Below are 16,229 nucleotides of genomic sequence, written 5' to 3'. Positions count from 1 at the left end.
CATTTCAGAGATAGTAAAATATCTGATGCCTAGTGTTAAGCCATATAAGTTACTCTAAGAAAGTACAGAAATATAAAGATACATTGTACACGTGAAACTTTTATTTCTTGGGAAGCTTGAGAAAGAAGGACTAACTATTATTTTTCTCCTTTTTCCCCATGTACTATATATTTGCTATACATAAAACAATTTAGCCAAATACAACAATTGACACAAACAGAACAGAGGCAAGTAAAGAAGAAACCAAACTATGAAACAAACCCTTGTGAAATGAAGTCAGGTATATGCTTATGGTTCCACAATTTTTTTCACAAAGATCCAAAATATATTTCCTATTACTGCATTACAGATAACATAAAAAGATAATTATTTTAGAACCACAGAATCTCTTGTCTTCAGTAGATTTAATTCAATAAAATTTTAGAAATTGTTCAGAGGTGAGAAAGATGAACCCATTGGAATGAATCAGTGAAAAAGGATGCTTCAAACTGAGGAAAGATTTTATAAAATTAACTCTTCTGATTTGAAAAGGAAATAAGAGAAATTTTAAGGATCCATTATTTTGGATAAATTGTTTGTTTGTTTATTTATTTTACTTTTGTTTGGTTTTGTTTGGGTTTGATCTGGTTTGGTTGGATTTTTTGTTTTGCTTTTGGTTTTTGTTTGGTTTTGTTTTGTACAGAGTTGGGAATAAGATGCTGGAGAACAGCAACATAGAAAGGGACCTGGGAGTCCTGATCAATGACAAGTTGAATACGAGTCAGCAGTGCCCTGGCAGCCAGGAGGGCCAACTGTGTCCTGGGAGGCATCAGGCAAAGCATTGGTAGCTGATGAAGGCAAGAGATTGACCCCCTCTGCTCTGCACTGCTGTGGCCTCCCCTCTAGCACTATGTGCAGTTCTGAATGTCACAACATGAGAAAGATATTAAGCTACCAGACAGCATCCAAAGAAGGGCTGTGAAGATGGTGAAGGGCCTTGAGGTGAAGCCATACTTGGAATGTTCAGCCTACAGAAGAGGACACTGAGGGGAGGCCTCATAGCGGTCCACATCTTCCTGATGAGGGGAAGTGCAGGGGCAGACGTTGTTCTCTTCTCTCTGGGGACCAGCGATAGGACCCAAGAGAATGGCATGAAGCTGTATCAGAGAAGGTTTAGGTTGGATATTAGGTAAAGTTTCTACTTCTAGAGTGTTGTTGGATGCTGGAACAGGTTCCCCAGGGATGTATTCATGACACCAAGCTGCCAGAGTTCAAGTGTTTGGACAACACTTTCAGGCACATAGTGTGATTCTGGGGGTGGTCTTGTGCAGGACCAGCAGTTCTACATAGATGATCTTTGTGAGTCCCTTTCAATGCAGGTTATTTTATGATTCTATGATTTCTCATGACAAGAATGGGTTACATTTTACCCCTTCTGGCCTGTAAACAAGGCACTTTCAGGGGACCTACAGAACAAGTGTACAGTTACTCCAAATCTTGATGATCTGAGGGAATGTGTTAAGTGCTTTGTCTTCATGTTTTGAGCTACCTTCAGAAATATTTTAAAATATCAGTGAGCTTTATCAGCATTTACAGCAAATGGAGAATTTAATTCTGTTATCTACACAGAATTTTCACTGGGGTCATGAAAATCAATACTGCCTAGGTTGATTAGATTTGGACTTCAATTAACCTTTTGACTTAAAAGTTACCAAATTTGGAATTAAACTTCATTACACTTTATATATATTTCTAGAATTAATATTTTAATTGCTGTTTATTTGTAATGTAGGAATGCCTAAAATTGCAGTATACTTCCCTTAGAATATTGGGCAGTGCCCTAAAAACAAAATTAAAAATCCCAAACAAGAAAAACTCACAATCAAACAAAAAGAAAACACCTTTATCTCAAAGAGCTTGCAAATTTAATGAGGAAATGTACTTCCAGGAGATGCTAGGGTAAAATAAAAGCTAACAGTTAAACTAGGACACAATTAAGTGTCACCATGTATCTTGGTTTTCTTTTGTTTAAGGCATTTACTCCTTTTGCGAATCAAATGTAAAGCAAAGAGGGGACTGTTGCATAACTTTTGATCCTTCCATAAAGGATCATCCATAAAACTGATGGACTATATTATATATATAAAAATACCTATACATTTTCTTAATGAGTACATGAAGTTATTGAACCATTGATGAAAGCAGCATAACAAAAATTTTCATAAGGAAAAAGAGTTCATCTGTTTTAAAACAAATCAATGTCAAAATGATTTATTGATTTATGAATGATGTGTAGTTAGCAGTCAATCAGTGATTCATTCAGGATCAATATCAGCAATACAATATATAAATCTCCATATTAGAAACTTACAAAATGCTAAGAAACACTCCTTATAACCAATTCCAAAATGTAACCTCATGCCCATGCACGTGTGTGCATAGAATTGCATATACATTGTCTCACAGGCAGTGTAGGTGTCAGAGTTTGGACCTGGCTCCCCGCCAAGTCCCTGAATCCACACTGAAAGCCCCCTCCCCTTATATAAAGGAAAGGGAAGAGGGAGAAAAAAAACAACAACAGACCTGAAATAAACTAAACTAAAACAGTATATATATCTATTTAAACTTATATACAATTGCAAAAAAAACCTATTTACATATAACAAAGAGAAAAAACCCCAACACCCCAAACCCAAAACAGTGAAAAAAACCCCAACAACAATATACACAGATATACACAGCTAATAGAGAGCTTGCAAATAAAATAATCTTAATTCTTTCCTTGAGAAAGCAGAACAGTGCCACCCCTGCTACCACCACTCCCAAGGCCTACACTCTGATACCAGGAGCTCAGCGAGGCTGCCTCTCCTCTCCAACCCCAACAGAAGAGGTCTGACTTCTAACTTCCTTCCTCCTTGTATTAATACTTTTGCTTATGTAAAGAAATAGAATGGAATACTGGGATATGGTCAATTCCCTAGTTTCAACCTAGTTTCCAGGAAGGCAACTAGACTAAACCACTACAGTAGGCTAAGGCACACGCCCTTTTTCCTGGCTGTATGGGTTCTCCCACTTGCATACACCTTCTGTGGGTGATGGGGCTGTTCCACCCTTATATGTACCTGGGCTGCCCCCCCAGTGAGGCCATATCCACCCACGGATATGTCATGGCACCGACGGCTCTGGATGGCCAAGTCAGAGGTCCTGATGTCATCGAGAGATTTCTAGCAGTGCGTAAACAGATTTTGATAACTGCTGTTTGCACTTCTAGATCGCTCCCTCACAAATTTTACCACTTGAAATTTTGCAAATTCTCATGCTTCTTTTATATTTTTTTTCCAGCTCAATCACTCTTCATTTCTAAAGTCTCACTGTAATAGCCAGACTAAGATGTCTGATAGTCATCTTCATCTTTAGATTGATCAGTTTGGGCAAAAGTGCTCTCAGGAAGTTTAGGATGTCCCTTTCACAGCCCTATTCATATACCTGTTTTAACAACTCCTATCAGCCAGGCAGTGGAAGTATCCCACAGTAGTGACTGGGATTACATGTAAGAAATTGCTTCAATCTACCTCGCAGGGAAAAAAGACAAACTATAAAGATTGAGTTATGTTTCAAGTCAACTAGAGATTTATTTTAACATATAGTATTGAACCAACTAGTCCAAGAAACATGAAAAATTGCCACTAGTATTCTCTTCTTATTATTGAAGATCAAATCCTGAAAATCTCTCTCAGTAAGATTTTGTTTAAGCACTGATCTGAGTTGAAGGGAAAGGAATGAGAAAGAGATCCACATAGCTTCTTCCCATGCCAATCTTTCAGACACAGTCCATGTACCTATCACCATTTTCAAATTTTCTGAGCACTTCTTTAGCTTTGATGTTAGTCTTCAGTCACACTGTAGTAACAGCCAACTTGAAGAAACTTCACATGCTTTATCCTACATCTAAATTTTCTCAGAAGTTCAGATACTCAATTTAGTCATCCATACACAGAGAAACAACATTTTGGTTCTTTTAATCAGACAAAAATATTGTATTAAATAAACCCTAAATCCCTTCATAATTCAAATATTCATATTGCTTGAGACTAAATAAAGGAAAGAATGATAAAAAGTTTTTGTTTATTCATTGATTTTTCTGAAAATAATAAAAGCATTTCAACTCTGTAGAAAATTATTGGTGTAAAAATGTTCAAGACAAATCCTCAGATGCGCACATAAAACATTTATTCTGTCTGACATGCACTGCTACCAACAATAATTTAGGACAGCCCAGAGGTCACTCTCAGAGAATCTCTACATAGCTGAATAAGAACTATTAATCACATAGGATTCTACTTCTTTACTTTTTCTCCTAATATTTGTTTCCAAGTTGTAAGAATATACTAACAAATCATATGGCACATAGAACTGCAGTATGACTATAACAATAGCCAGCTATCTTTATAAAAGGGGATGGTACAGGGAGTAGAATGTGGACTAGTAATCAGATACAGAACCTTTATTATTGCATACATACACTAGTAGCTAGACCTATGTTACAGAGAAATAACAGTCAGAATGGAAAAAAGTCTCATTTACAGAGTTTATAATCTAAGAGTTAGATACCAAATTAAATAACTTAATGAATAGGCATTGGTAGGCACAGAGATCAGAAAATATTAAAAACATATATAAAGCAACTTCATGTCTCACTTCAGGTCCTGGATGTGGCAGAGACATCTGAAATAAATCAGAAGACAAATACATAGAAAACATTTTATTCCAAATGTTTGTGAAAACATCTCTTAAAACATGATGGTGACAGAATGCATTTAGTAGAAGAAAAGCATATATTTAAATATTTTTATGTAACTTAGGTTTCTAGATGTAGAATTTTGGAGTGATCTCTTCAAAATCATATCTAGTACACCTTTTAGATAAAGAGAAAACTTTTTGGTCTTCCAGAATTCAGGTCAATAAAGGTTAAGGCAACAGTAAATTAAAGTTCTCTAAACTGTGACCTTATGTTGAGATTTCTGTGAAAAGTTCTATAATTGCATCACTGTCCATTTACAACTCTACAAATCTCATTACAACTATCAGTTTTATATAATGAAAGTTCTTTCATATATTAAAGACTGCTTGCAGTGATTAGGGAAATATTGGAACATAAGTTTATTTCTTTTCTATCTGTCCTAGTGTAATTTTTAGCTTGTGGTGACTAGATAGATAGTTGTACTGATAAAAAGAGCATGAAATGCTTCTTTTCTTCAAGGAAGCTTGAGCAGGCTAAAGCAGCTGATGTGGCTATATCACATATATGCACAGATTTGACAGCAACTACCAAATTCTGAACAAATTTTCATGATACAAACTAGTAAATTCTAGTCACCTCCTTCAGGATATTTTCTGATGTCAAATTGGTCAGGAAATACAGAAGCATATTCTTAGTGCTGTTGCTTATAAATGTTATCGTTCTGGGTGCAGCCAATAAAGGATGATCCAATATACTGCAACTGATACGAAGAGCTTTCTGGCTGACTGCTAGTCCAAATGTTAGTTGAAATGATGCACTTCTTGTATTGCAAACTGTAGAACAGTTTCAGTTTCACACACACAATGTGTGTTAGGTTTGTGGCTTTTTAATGTTTGAAAAATATGCTTACAATGGTATAGTGTGATGTATTGTGGTTTCAGATGCTGCATAACCTTAGTTAACCCTACACGTTCTTCTGTCATGTATGGCAATAAATCAAAAGACAGCAACCCTGTAAGCTTCTTCTCTTTTCCCAAATAACCTTATTTTTGCTATTATATCCTACCTGCCCTCTCATCCTAATCCACTTTTCTTTCTTATTTTCCTTCTTCTCCTTCTCTTCTCTTCCACCTGACACTACACACAGTTACTTCATACTTTTTTATCTTTCGTTTTTCTGAAACACGAGTCAGATAATTAATTTTGTTAGGTGTATGACAGATAGGGGTTATTGAACACACTAATGTAAATTAGTCCTATCAAGCTCTCTGTTTCACACAAAAGACTTAACTTTTTATCCTATCAAATTTTACACAACTTAAAGTGTAGAATTGAACCTCATAAAAACATACTTTGAGTATCTGAGCACTTTCTACCACTCATCCCCAAGAAATGAAACTTACATTTTAATTACTTGTTTTATGACTGTATGTTTGTTACGTCTTAAGATGTTTGCACTTTATCATCTGATATGCTCTTTCTGATGGAGTAATTACAGTGGATAAGGATTAGTGGGTTTCCAAGACTTAGGCAAGTTTGGAATAAGAGTACCTTGCAGATGAGAATACAGATGTAAATTTCACAAATCAGTCCAGTGTTTTTCTGATCAGTGACAAGATTAATGTATTGCTCTCTTAGTTACCTAAAAATGTATGCATTTTTACATTTTTTAAAGAGAAAATCACTTTTTGATCTTCATCCTTTGAGGAATAGCCAGTATTTATTCACTGAGCTGTACCAAGGCTATTACTGGACTCCCTTCATATGCTGATAATTCTACCTCCTAAAGTTTCTTGTTGTCCGTGAAGCCTTCATAATGAGAAAGTGGAGGAGTTAGATTTCCCAGGTCAAGTTGTACTTTTGCTCCTACACTCTAAGCTGGTGAGAATATGATGTAAAAGTAGACTAGCTCATAGCTGAGTGGGTATAAAGGAAATAAATCATAAACAGTTTAAACTTCATACTGGAACAGACTCAGTGTCATTAATCATTCAGTCAAGAAGCATTAATAAACATTCAGGAGTTGAACAAATAATTAATGCTAAGCACTGCATGTGTGCCAGACTCTCTGGTATCTATCCTGCAGCAGAAAAATTCTGGAACAGAACTACTGGTAGAATGCAATGTTTATACAATAGCTGAAAAGTCTAATTTAGGGTGCCCATACTTATATATTTGTTTTGCTTGTTTGCTTTTTTGAAGAACAAAATGAAGATTAGGTGCACACAAGCACAGGTTAGAGAAGGGAACTCTTTGAAAAAGGGAATGCAATCACTCTGGACTTGCACACCATTCCAGCACAATACAAGGAGAACCACACGCGGCATGCATACTACAAGGAAAAAAGGACATAAAGAAAAAAAATTTGAAATAGAAGCCTCCTTGTAGTCTGTAAAGCTGCTAAAACACAGAGATATATTAATTCTGAAGAAATTCTTGCAAAGATAATTATGGAGGATCTGCTAAACACAAAAGCATTGAAGGAAAAATTGAAAAGAAATCATAGTTTAGCTCTCCATTACCTATGATCAGAAATATTTCTTTCCTGCAAGTTGAGAATTCCCCTTTTTTTTTGTATCTACCATGTGTGTTGTCATACTGAACCACGCATCATAATAATTCTGCCTGTGATTAATGTAGAGTTAACTGTGTCACAGTAGAGGCATACTACAAAATTGGAGTGACAAGTAGCTCTCCGCATCTGTAGTAGATTTGCATGTCAAGGTCTTGGTAGAGGGCTGTCTACAGGGTTGTCTGCCACAAGAAGCTATCAGAAACTTTCCCTGTGTCTAACAGAGCCAATGCCAGCTGGCTACAGGACAGACCTGCTACTGCCCAAGGAAGAACCCATCAGTGACGGTGGTAGCACCTCTAGGGTAATACACTAGAGAGGTAAAAAAGTGCTGCACAATGGCAGCTGGGAGATAGGAGTGAGAATATGTGATAGAAACAGCCCTGCAGACAACTAACGCCAGTGAGGAAGGAGGGGGATGAGCTGGTTCAGGCACTGGAGCCGAGATTCCCCTGCAGCCCATTGTGAAGACCAAGGTGAGGCAGCTGTGCCCCTGCAGCTCATGGATGTTCATGGTGGAGCAGAGATCCACTGAAGGACTACACATCAGAACAGGTGGATTTGTCCAAAGGAGGCTGTGGCCCCCTGGGAAGCCCATGGTGGATCAGACTCTTGGCAAGGACCTGTGGACCCACGGAGAGAGGCACTCACACAGGAGCTGGTTTGCTGTCAGGACTTCTGACTCGGTAGGGTGCCCGTCCTGGAGTAGCCTGGTCCTGAAGGACTGACCCTCATGGAAGGAACTTGCACTGGAGCAGTTTGTGAAGAACTGCAGCCCATGGGAGAGGCTCACATTGGAGAAATTCATGGGGGACTGTCTCCTGTGAGAGGGAACCCCACACTGGAGGAGAAGAAGAGAGTGAGGAGGGACAGTAAAGACATCCAGTGAACTCATCACAACCCCCATTCTGTGCACCACTCAGGTGGGAGGAGGTGGAGAAGTCAGGAATGAAGTTGAGCTCAAGAAGGGAGGGGTGGGGAGAAAGTGGTTTTGAGATTTAACTATGCAGGTGTGGAAAGTCTAAACCACGTAGAGCACAAGTTGTACAAAGGTCATGTCATGTACAAAAGGTATTACTAAATCAATGTCACAAGGAGACTAGAGAGGCAGATGAATGAAATCGTAGGCAAAATCTGGCCTTGGAAAGGGTGTCAGCAGACTTGCTTGACTTTCTTGACTTCTTAAAGAAATGTTGGCAGGAAGTGTTGGCAGGCACTGGACTAACCTTTCATTGGGTTGCCAAAAATTGCTACTGGTCATGTGAAGCATCATTGTTCCCCTCCTGCAGTCTAACATCAAATTTTAATCACAGGTACTTTTAGTTAATCTATTTATATTTTAATTAGAAGAGACACAGATATGTGTTTGCACAAGTGGGGCTAATGAGAAGCATGAAGAATTTGTCTTAGACCAGGGCCTGTCTCAGGTCGCTTTCCATCTCAGTCTTTCTGCTGAGAATACAGGAAGAACAGCGTCAAGCTGAACCATTCTGTCTGCACCTTCCTTAACTGAAAGTGACAAATAACATCACTATAACTGCCTGGAATTCCCACGTGCTCAGCCTAACACAAATAAAGATGTAGTAGCTATAGTATCAGATCTAATGTCCACCAGACCAATTATCTTGACTCTGCCATTGATCAGAAAAAATGTGTAGTAGGTAAAACTGAGCTGCCACAAGCACTTGAGTCCTGATTCCAGTTCTATTTTAAAACCTTTAGAGTGAATGGATGATAAAACAGTGCATATGAGATTAAGGCTTTTAGGTATGATGTGATAGAATGTATGCAAAATAAAACCTATAGCACTAATGGATGTTTAGAGAAAGTAAATATCCTTACTTGTACTGTCACTTGTATGGCTTTTTGCTGAGATATAAACTGTTAAAAACAACTTTTCTCCTGCTATGCCTCAGGAAAATGGTAATTGCTTTTTAAAAGCATTAACATGTGAATCTTGGACACATGAACATCAAAGAAAGAACAAGTACACCATCCAGGAAAGTCCACAGAAACAGTAAACCATGACAAGAGATCTACTTTTAAGAAAGCCCAATTCTCCCAGTGATTCACCAGTAGTTAGTGGTTATTTTTCCTCTGTGTGCTCTAGAAAAGCAAGCTCAAGACATCAGTAACCCATTAAAAATTGTTGGTTTGCTTGTTTATTTTCCCTCAGTTTCCTTTCATTTTCCTAAATATCATTGACTTTTTAAATATGTGGATACTTATAATACTACAGAATAACATGCATGCATAAAACAAAAAAATTAATTTCGGGCTTATACAGGTTCAGTCTGATCTTTTGTTTAAGCTCCCATATTCAAAAAAATGCTTACAGACCTTTTCAAGCCTTCTAATTACATCATCATTGATCAACACTTTTACAGTTAATGAAAATAATCTGCGATGGCTGTGTATAAGAATTTGAAAGGATGGAACCACCAAGTCGGGCCAAAGATTTAACCTTGTTTCCTTTCTCCAAGAGCACCAATAGATGTATTTCTTAAAAAGTGTAAGAGGGCAAATATAAAGGGATACATACCCCACTGTATCCTTTAACCACTTGCAATAAGCACTCACCATGCTTAATAATCTTGATGCACCTCTTTCCCATTAATTATCTTCCAATTTCATTTACATTTTTTGGACTTAGGACACTACAAGGATATGAAACACATGAAATGTGCCTTTGTATTTCTTCTATAAATTTCATTGTGTGTATGCTGATTCTTGCATTTGATGAAATACTGATTGTTGTTGATTCAAATTATTTATAACCTTCTTGATTTTGAGACCAGCTTCACATCTTACTTTTTACTCATTTATTTTATTTCCAGGTTGCCCCATTTAATCATAACTTAATTTTTACTTATCCTATACTTCCAGCTAACTACCTTACCCTCTTTGCATTGTCTCTCTGTCCTTGGGTGATCCTGGAAGATGAAATAATCAGAATTACATTTTCTATTCAACATGTTGACACATTATGGGCTTATATAAGGAAAGAAAAATTATTTTATTTTCAGCATACATAATGTGCTGCCCAGTGGACTCGATTTTCACAAGATTATCTCTTTATGTCAGAATAAAAGAGAGGATATTAAATACATGATAACTATAAGAGTAAGATCTTACCTAGCTTTTATAAAATCTTGGGAGTTTTAGAATTTCTTGTGAAATAGAGCTGAGGGCAGGAAGTTAATGGGAAATATAAAAAACAACTTGGTCTTTTTACTCACAAGCAGAATCTATATAATAAACAAAATAACAGTCACTGACCTGAATGCACATAATAAAAACCACAGGAACTGACTGAAGAATTTTCTCCATGGGATCCATGGTAAAAGAGAATAGTAACATACAGAAAAAAATAAATCCTTAGCTAAGGATATATAAATTAAAGAGACTAAACTGAATCAGTTGAATAGACTGATCTAGAGTTGATGCAAATCCAACCCATTCCAACCTCTGGCAAATTCTCACCAAGCTCATATCTTTCAAAAGATGTTTCTATTTTCTCTAGAAGTGCATGTAAGAATACATAATATTCACAAAAATAATAAATATAAATGTAGAACATGTTTATAATGTATATTTTTATAAAGTATATTGCTATATGATAAATTGCATATGCAGTAAATTGCATATGTAATTATTATATTATCTTTCGACAATATTTATTCTATATTTGCATAACATGTTCATGTGTATCCACACAACACATTTTTGGCCTTTCTTTTTTGTACATTCTCATGTAATGTTTTGCTTATAATTTATTTGAGACATAGCAGTAAAATTACTCTAATGATCAATAAACTTGTTTAACTCTCCAGTACTGATTGCGCTGTGGCAGCTCCACTGCTTTCCAGCTGGTGGAAATCTCAGCTGGCAATATCCTTCCTGGTTCAGAATGTACTTTCTCTTTGTGTATGTGTTGCCAAGATTGGGGCTGGCATTTGAGTTTCCTCTGCTTAGTGCAGGACGGAAATCAGATTAAGAAAGATTTCACTGAGGGTTATAATGTCATGCTAGGGATGGATTTCACTTTCCCAAGGAAAAAGTAACCAGGCAATCAGAAATGAATCAAAATAAACCAGCTGTACTGGAAGGTTCCAAGACTAATTTTGTAAGACATTAATTCCATGTTTTCATTATTTTTTGTCCATGTTTATTTGGGGTTTATATAGAAATTGTTCTTGATTGATGTGAGAAACTTGGGATACATTTTTTAGGATTTCCATCCAAAACTTGTAAAAGAAGGAAGGAGGAAAGAAATTAAGAAAAAAAATAAATCATGGAAATGGAATGGAAGGATAGAAAGAATGGTGCTGCTTTTTATGAGTACATCTATGACATTAACTGTGAACACAATTGTATGTTACATGTTATAAAACCATGCTAAACACTATGTTCTACTGTAGGTTTCATTTCTGAAACACTTTATCTTATCTGGCATTGTCAGAAGGCTGGCACTTTGGTTTCAAATCATGGTCTGAGGTTTTCAAGTTGATGCTGGAACACAAAACACAAAATATTTCAATTTCTTCTGAAGCTATTTATTGTGTATTTGCTTGTTTTCTTGAAAACAAACAAGTAAAAAACCACACACCCCCAACATATTAGCATAATGATTTCCTTTTTAAAAATGTTTAATTTTTTTCATATTTTTCTCTTCATCTTAGTCAGTCATATTCAGAAACTCCCCAAACCCTCCTAATCAAATCTCTGTGAAAAGTTACACTAAGAAAATTACTTAGAAATTAATAGAATGTACCAGAAGGCAATGGAATATACCTAACAACTTTAACCTTTAATTTCTTTTAAATATGTACTAGTTTTCTCTTTACCCTCCTGTTTCCCCTCTGATAAGGAATTGCTGCCACTCTATCTACAAGCTCAGGAGAGCAGTAGCAATAGACCAGTGACAGGCCGAAGCTTCAAACTCATAATAATTAGCAATGACCTTTATGTTCTGGAAAAACAGGAGTTTTACCCTTGCAGTGGGACCCAATACTGTGATTGTGAATGCTGTTCTCTATGAGTCTTTTCACAGTACAGAGAGAAGAAATAATTTGGTACAGGTTAGGGTAGTGAATTATTTTATTTTATTTTATTTTATTTTACTTTATTTCATGAAGCACTTGAAATTTAGCCTAAGGTTTCAGGGAAACAGATTTGCCAGGAAGGATATACGAAAACCTATAAGCAAGTAATAATCAAACCCACTGCTTAATTAGCTTCTCCCATGCACACAACCCCTTGTGAAATATGTGGTATTTGTAGACACATGAGAGCAACATTTTAGAAGTGATTGGCAGATGTTTTTAAACTACCTGAGAAACTTATTTATTTTTTTGTTCCTAATAAGCAACAGCCATTCTTTCTTGAGCCTGCAGAGATCATTAGGTAACATTGCTAAAACACAACAGGGTCTGAAGCCAAGGTCACAGAAGGGAACAGTATTCACACTTGGCAACTTTGGGGTCTGTTTCCTTACCCCAACAGTTCAACAGTCACAGGCTGGGTGTAGTCTTTGCAATAAACACAGCAGGAGGCTCTGGCTCACCGCTGTGGTTTGATATTCTGCCATCACAGCCTCTTAAATAACATGCCTTTAACAAACTCAGATGCCTTTAGTTTTACTGCCAACTATTCAGTTTGAGATATTACTGAAGCCATTCAAGTGCCAGTACAAAATTATAGTGGAAGTTTAAAGACTTTTTAGCAAACATTTTGTTTATGTACATTGTATGTTCATGTCCAGGTTTGGGTAGCAGGAATGCTGCAGTGGTCTCTCTGAGACAAGCTCCGCTGCCAGACACAGCTGACTGCAGCCAGCTCCAACAGGCCCAATGCAGGATAGAGGTGAGCCCATAGACCAGACTAGTGGTCCCTCTAATGATAACACATTTAAGAAAGGGCCAAAACACCAGAGAGCAGAGAGGAAAGGAAGTGCTAGGAAGAACAGTGAAAACACCAAGGTCAGTGAAAGTGGGAGGAGGTGCTCCAGGCACAGGAGCAGAGATGGCCATGGAGCCTGAAGGAGAAACCATAGTGGAACACGTGTTTCCCTGCAGACCACGGACAAGTCCATGACTGACTAGGTATCCACTCTGTGAAGGACCTCATGCAGAAGCAGGTGGATATTGCAAGAACTGCATCTGGTGGAAAGTCCACTCTGCAGCAGATTTATCCTGAAGGACATGGGAAGGACAGTGGAACAGGAAAAAGTGTGAAGAAGAAGGAGCAGCAGAGAGGAACAGTTGCAAACTGACTGTATCCCCATCCCCTTTGTGTTGCTTGAGCTGTGGGAAGGGTAAAGATGAGTTGGGAGTGAAGGAGTGATGTGAAGCTTAATAGAAATGTGTGTGCAGAGGTAAGGTGTTGTTTTAATTTGCCTTTATTTTTCATCATGCATCTGTATTTTAGTTGACAATGAATTACATTAATTCCCCTAAACCAAGTCTGTTTTGCCAGGGATAGTAATTGGTCACTAATCTCCCTAACTTTATCTTGAAACCAATGACATTTTAATCTTATTTTCTCTCCTTGTCCTCTTGAGGAGGATGAGTGAGAGAGCAATTAGGTAGGCATTTGGTAGCTGGTGCATCTTGTAATCAAGGCTTAAAAAAGTTCTGACACGTATGACTTCTATATATCATGGAAAGCTAAGTACTCATTGCAAAACTTTCAGCCTTCAAATAAAATGTTCCACATTGGCAAAACTCCAGGGAGGAGTGGAAACACATCTTTACCAGAAATGGTCAATAGTCTGTTGAAGTTCAAAGTGATTAATTTGCAGATGGTCAAGAAGAGGCATTATGATCCTTTATTTCAATTTATTATTGAAATAATAAATTTATTTATTGTCTCTGATTGTCATTTTGACTTCTTTTCAGATTAGTGATCTAGTATCTCAAAGATTTTTGTCCTTATTTTTGTGATGAACTCTTTGACAGGTATGGTACATGTCGCATTACTGAAGGCCAAGAAACATACAATATCTTTAAAAGTGGCTTTTCATTGCAAAATTCATATCCCTTTGCACTAGTAAGAACTAGTAGTACAAGTATCTAAACAGAGAGAAGTCAAAACTTAACAACAGAAATTGCTTTCACTGCCATTTGAGTTTATTCAACCCTTCCCATAATGCCTTTCTCTGTTTTACCATAAAGTAGGGAAATTTAGAGCTTCAGCAATATCCCTGAGCTTCTACCAATATGCTCTTTGTAAGTAATGACTCCCATTTTCAGTTCCCACCATGTTTTTCCTATGCTATGACTCTAAAACCAGAAAATGAAAAATAGTTGATCGTGTAAAGCTACAACTGACTTTGTACACAAGAAGAACATTTGCTGTAGAACATCATTTTGGTTCTTCATGATACATACGAATCCTATATTCTCTAAATATTCTCAAAATCCGGCTTCCTCCCCCTTGATTTCCCCATTGTTGTAAATGGGGTTTTGTCATTGTCTTCAAATTTGGCTAAATATATCTAGCACAGTGGAAGTTTACAAAATGTTCAAGTGATGGAAAAAGTGTCGGGTTACAATATCCTGGTTTTAATTAACTATTCTAGTAAGAGAAATGTTGATGCATGTGTGCATTCTTATACTAAATTTATACAAATTTGTAAAAAGAAAAATTTCCAGGTGAATCAGGGTTCTCTCTACTAGATCTTTCAATATGAACTGTTCTGTTCTTCAAGGAATACACTGCTCCTATTAGTAGTTTTGATAAAGATTAATTTCATATGTAACTATTTTTTTCTAAATTCTTTTCTTTGTGGGAATATCTAAATAGAAAGTATTTCAGTTTTGCTTTCTATTATTATTACTCTATTTGCAGCTTAAATTTTCTAGTATTGCAAAACACATAGCAGCCTATATTGATCAGGAATAGATTTTTTGTATTACAGTATTTTGTATTTTGTTTATATATGAATATATTACACAGCCACTCAAAGTATCTCTTTCACTGTCCCTAACTGTCAAACTAAGATGTTCATCACAATAATATGTTGCTATAAAAACCATGTTATCAAAAACTGAGTCCCTTTTCATTACAGTTCTCCTCTATAGCAAAATCTGTCTGAAATAGAAGAGAAATATTAGATTTAAAAAAGGAAAAAAGAGTTGTCTTATACCTACAGAAAATAATTTTGTAAATGTCATGTATCACTTTCAGAAGTGATTGGATTAGCCTCAGTTTAGTCTTTTATCTCTGTAGCTGAAATATCCTCTAAGTAAACTTTGATTGGCAAAAGCTAACTTGATTTATGCTTAGCAATACTGGAGTAAGACAGTACTGCTGATAAAAAGAAGAAAGTGGGAAGCAGTTCAGCTCTTCTAAGTAATTTTCAAAAGATAGGACACAAGCATCTGTACGGTCTGCAAAGTGCACATTTTATTAGTTAATTTGGTTCAAATAACTGAAAAGTCTGGTATTTCCCATGTGCTTATCCCTCTGCATAAATTAAATATAGCAAATCCTTTAGTTAAGTAATATACTTCAGAGCCTGGCTTGCACAGCACTGGTATTTTGAAAAAAGAGGGCTAAAAGCTTATTCAACATGCAGTCAAAATTCTATACGTCTACACAATTCTATACACCTCTACTAAGTCTTATACAATTCTATTACAAGGCTATCAAATTTAATCAGCTAGTCAGTTTTGAGCGAAAGTCTTGCACTCCCTACATCTTAAACCTGTCATACTAATACAAAACAGGTACTAGCTGTTTCCATTTTTGAAATCTTATTTTGATCATATAAATAAGTAAAGCAGAAGATTGCCTTAAGCCAGGTTGGTTTTTTTTTCTTGTCGTTAAAGCAACCATTTCCCTCCAATCTTCCTCTTCTTTACAGCTCTGTTATTATAATACATGGACACTACACGAACATGTGGAAAGGTGCACATGGGTTGGTGCTTCAAT

This window comes from Pseudopipra pipra, chromosome 1 (assembly GCF_036250125.1).
Source record: "Pseudopipra pipra isolate bDixPip1 chromosome 1, bDixPip1.hap1, whole genome shotgun sequence".
NCBI classification, from domain to species: domain Eukaryota; kingdom Metazoa; phylum Chordata; class Aves; order Passeriformes; family Pipridae; genus Pseudopipra; species Pseudopipra pipra.
Note: the sequence above shows the minus strand (reverse complement) of the source record.